The sequence below is a fragment of the Musca autumnalis genome, unplaced genomic scaffold, assembly GCF_047663935.1.
Source record: "Musca autumnalis isolate F117 unplaced genomic scaffold, ASM4766393v1 scaffold_2, whole genome shotgun sequence".
NCBI classification, from domain to species: Eukaryota; Metazoa; Arthropoda; class Insecta; order Diptera; family Muscidae; genus Musca; species Musca autumnalis.
In genome coordinates, this window is record NW_027411755.1 from 165,783,990 (window position 1) to 165,788,747 (window position 4,758).

Consider the following 4,758-nt stretch of genomic DNA (forward strand, 5'->3'; position numbering starts at 1 on the left):
GCCGATTGTAACAAATTTTTTAAGGAGATTGGGTTCGGGCCAGAATAGAAATGATTAGTTTTTGGTGATGATCGTGAAATGTTCAGGGGATGAAATAGACCAAAAACAAAATTTTAACCAATTTTGTAGCGGCTCTGTAGGTCAAAATAATAACCCGCAAAATTTTAAACAAAGTTTGAGTTTATGATGAAGAAAAAGCGTACAAACCAACGTGAAGATCAGATAATACTTAGCGGGCTAATGGACTGAACCTTTTGTGTGAAATTGGTAAAAATTTCAATAACGTAGCGGTTAAACAACGGAAGTAGTAGTACTACATAAGTGGGTTTCATTACATTTTAGTTTGTGTGAACTAAATTTTCCTTTCCTGCTACAAAAATGTCTTTGTCATGCTAGATAACTTTTTGGTTTTGGTCATAAGTATTATACATTACATCTCTGGTATTTGATAATTAAATTTTCACAATCATTGATTGTACTCTTAAATTTTCTTGAATTTTTTGTATTAAACAACGATTAATTACATCAATTTTAAGTCTTATTTGGTAGTAGGATTCCAATGATTACTATTTTTTCTTATTTTTTTTTTAAATTTGTCAATACAATTATAATACCAGTGTGAAACTTTTTTTATTTTCAAAAAAATAAAATTTTTAACATTTGCTTCTTTATTTTTCGATTTTAAAAATGGTTTAGCTGTTATTGTACCTGCCGGACAATAAACTGACTAAATTGATGATAAAAAACTACAACGAATAAATCAATTAAAGTAATATTTTCACCAGATCATGATTATTTTAATATGGAAGAGCATTTGTATTTGAGATATTAAATGGCCAAACTCATCGCGGGCACAAAAAACTTCATTCAGCAATACCCACTAATGCTGGTACACTAAATGCTAATCCATTTTCAAAATCGCAAAATGAAGAAGTTTTTAATATGTTTAAGTTAAATTCGTAAATTAAATAACAAAAAAAATATTGCAAATGCAACTTTTTTTATTTAATTTTTTATTGTATAGCTGATAAAACAACAAAAGATAAAAAAGATATTTCTTAATCTTTATTCTTTACCTTTTAAAAATAAAAAAATAGGGAAAAGGGACCATTATCAATCCCAACTAGTATCATTGCAGATAAAATCTGATGACAAATTTAAAATCCTCTATGAATAACTCAGTCTGGCAATGGATCCGAAGAGCTCAGGTAGAAAATACTTTTTTTTTAATTGTTAAGTATAAAAGGCATACAAATTTGCTATTAAAAATAAAAACGACGGGCCAGCAACGCGGACCCGGGTCTGCTATTATTGACTATTTTGAATTTTTTTACAAATTTACTTACGACCCTTTCTGGCGATGCAGACAAAATATTGCAACTTTTTGTTCAAAAAGTAACTAAAAACACTTTCTGCAAATAGTAGAAAAAAGTGTCATTAAAATTAAACAACAAAATAACCGGATGTATACATATGTGAACTAAATATTATAATTAAACTACCAATATCAGATTTTAACAGACAATTTATTTACATTGTACTCAACAAATACATTGTGGCCGTAGGCCCAGCCCAACAAGTATTTAAATGATGGCACAACACAATATTTCTAAACAAACAATTACAAATCTCTCCGAAGTTAACATGAGTATTAATATTTCAAAAATATTTTTATTTTTAATTGGATTTATCGGTTATGTCCAGGCTGTAAGTAAATTTATAAAATACTCTATAAAATTGTGCATTTATTTCTCTTAATCCTTTAATGTAGATTCTACCTTTTCGAAAATATAATATGGAATTTCTAGATGCCAATGCATCATCCACAACTCCTGATATTTTTGACATTCACTTTAGAAGAGTATTTATATCGCGTGGTGTTTATGGTTTCAGCGGATTTATTGATATAAAACAAGATTATGACACCGATTCGTCAACGCTGGATATGAAAGTCTATTACAGTTCAAATGCGTTAACATACACGCTCACCGCACTTCGTATACCATCTATGACAATGACTAAAGCTATGAATAATGTTTATAAGCTATATCTAAAGGATTCGTGGGATGGATGCTGTACAAATGCTCCTCAGTTTGATCGTTTTGTTTCACCGATGACAACTCGTTATATGCAGTGTGAAAAGTGCCAACTTTCATTGACAAATTATCCAACCGCCTTGCGTGCGGGTTTTTATAAATATGTAATACGACATTATATTGAACCGAATATTACCATAACTTTTTTAGTGAAATTAGAATGGTTATAATGTTGTGTGTGAAAAATAAAGTGTTCTACGCCTTCAATGGGTCCCCAAAGATTGGGGACATCGCTGTTATTTTGGAAAAGGTAATCAGTGTTTCAGGCTCATATTTTGCAATTCTTTGGGCATTTGATTAACTCTGTGAGGCAAAGTTGTTGATTTTACCATAAAAAATGTTTGACCATATAAAATCATAATTTTATATCCTCAATAGTGGAATGTGACTGAACGCTTTAGCAAAAGGGAAGAGCCTTTTTTCATGAGAGATCAAGTTACAAAAAAATACTATGAAGATCGGACAATATTTAAAGGCAAACAAGACAAAGAATTGCTTGGACAAATTTTGAAAATTTTAATTTTACGGAGTGGAATGGTGATTTTCTCAGATATTTATTTCGGTACAAAAAATCTCAGTTCGCCACTTACTTGGAGATAACTAGAGATGGTTAATTTGTTGAATTTGTAAGCATATTACTACTATCGATTTTAAATCAAGTATTCCCTGGTAATATCGCACAGACACCGATTGACCATATAACTAGCGTGAGAAGTATACCCGATATAGAGGATTTGTTGAAAGCCCCCGAAACTAAGATCGGATGTTGTGGGACAATTACTCAAATGTCGTAATCAAAAATGATTACAGAAACGTTAACAAATTCAAATTTACAGATTGCTATAATAGGTAAGATGTTATGCTTCCATGGCATCGGATAATGACTCTCTGAAAATAAATTTCCACTCACAGCTTGACGCCTCCGTAAACTCAACATTGAAATCCTTATGATGATTTAAAGGGGTGACCCCTACTTGTAAATTTCAAAAAATCGAAAAACAAGTAAGTGGGATTTATAGAGGGACGGACTACTCCTCGCAATAGGTTTCCACGGTATTTATTTTATATGATTGTGACATATTTTTGCCGTCCGGTCATACATACATAAGTTTATACACATGATAACATACCAGAGATGCCGTCATTACTGGAAACGTAAGGTGTTATTTTCCTTATTATAACGGGTGATCCAACAAGAGGTACTTTTTTCAACAGACTTTTTTTGACAGATCACGCGTGAGTCGTGTTACGTGTTCATGTTATATTTAGTACTGTTTGACATTTTATCATGGAAAAGCTTAAGCCTCTACAATCCCCTAATTTTGTTCAGTGATGAGGCATATTTCTGGCTTTATAGGTATGTAAAGTAGCAAACTTTGCAACATTTGGGAAGAAGAGCAACAAGAAAAACAAGAAGAGGCGTCAAGAGGCTCCACTAATAAATTAGTTGTTTTAAAATATTAAAACAACAACAATGGGACTAAGCTAGACTATTTTGAAAAAAAAAAAATAATCAAAACAATAAAAGAACCCACTTATATGTTAGACAGTATTTCAGTTATCTAACCACTACATTGCACACTGGTCCCAACCTGCGATAAAAATCGAAAAATCGATATCAGCAAATCTCAGCGACAATTCAGCAAATTGTCTCTAAACATATCATATTTTAATATTCCAGCACTGTTTTTGTAATTTATAACGATATTTAACAAAACAAAACAGAAGAAGTTGACATTTACGTATGATCTCTTAAAAACTTTAAAAACATCAGTAAGGTTGTGACTCCTTACAAGGCAAAATAACTCAAAATTGAAAGGATAAAATATTTTTTTTTTCGAAATGGAAGTTTTAGTACAAGGTTTCTAAATTACTTTTACATAAAAATGTGTACACATTATTCGCATAAAATGTGCTGGAAATCACATTTTTTATAATACGTTTTTGTGGATTTTTTTCCAAGTCCTAAAAATTGAAGTTGAGTTTTACTTCGCCATCCTTCGCCACTCTCCAAATTTTTGAAGAATGTTCGAAATAGTGTCAAGATTACAAGAAATTTGGTTCCAGCTGCATATATTTGCATTTCCGTGTGTGACATTAAAAATACTGACGATGCCTCTGGTCGTTTCAGTAAATATGTCGTATCACTGTATTCTCAGTTTCTTCTTTGTTTTGTGTTTTAATTGTTTGTTTTGGTTCTTTCTTTAAAGATTTAGACATTTTTGTTCTGTGATCTACTTATGAGTGCATTTTTTACATTTGTATATTTTTGATATATGTATCTTCTTTATTTGCACATTCGTTTTCCGAATATTAGCGACCAATACAATTAAATTACATTCAACATATATGTATACATTATTTGTTTTTATAAATAATTTATCAAATCCGTAAATCCCTCTCTGTCTCTCGCCATGCTTAATAGATTTGTGACATCTCGAATACCAGTCCAATCCGTGAAGTTATCAAGCCATGTTAACTCTTTTCTTCCTCTAATGGGATTTCCTTCAATTTTTATGCGGGTTATATTTTGTAATAATTTATATTTTTGAATAATATGTCCCAAATACGCAGTTTTTTTTCTTCTCTTTATGGTTGCGATGAGTTCTCTTTCGCAATGCATTTTCCTCAATACTTCAGCATTTGAAACATGAGCAGTCCA

The 4,758-nt window shown here is 31.1% G+C and overlaps 1 long non-coding RNA gene across 1 annotated transcript; it reads left to right on the forward strand.

The window, feature by feature from the left end:
• Positions 1 to 1,609: 1,609 nt before the first annotated feature.
• On the forward strand, positions 1,610 to 2,303 carry LOC141393166 (uncharacterized). The gene is made up of 2 exons (XR_012410016.1): positions 1,610 to 1,707; positions 1,772 to 2,303. It is a non-coding gene; the product is annotated as an uncharacterized lncRNA (long non-coding RNA).
• The last annotated feature ends 2,455 nt before the right edge of the window (positions 2,304 to 4,758 follow it).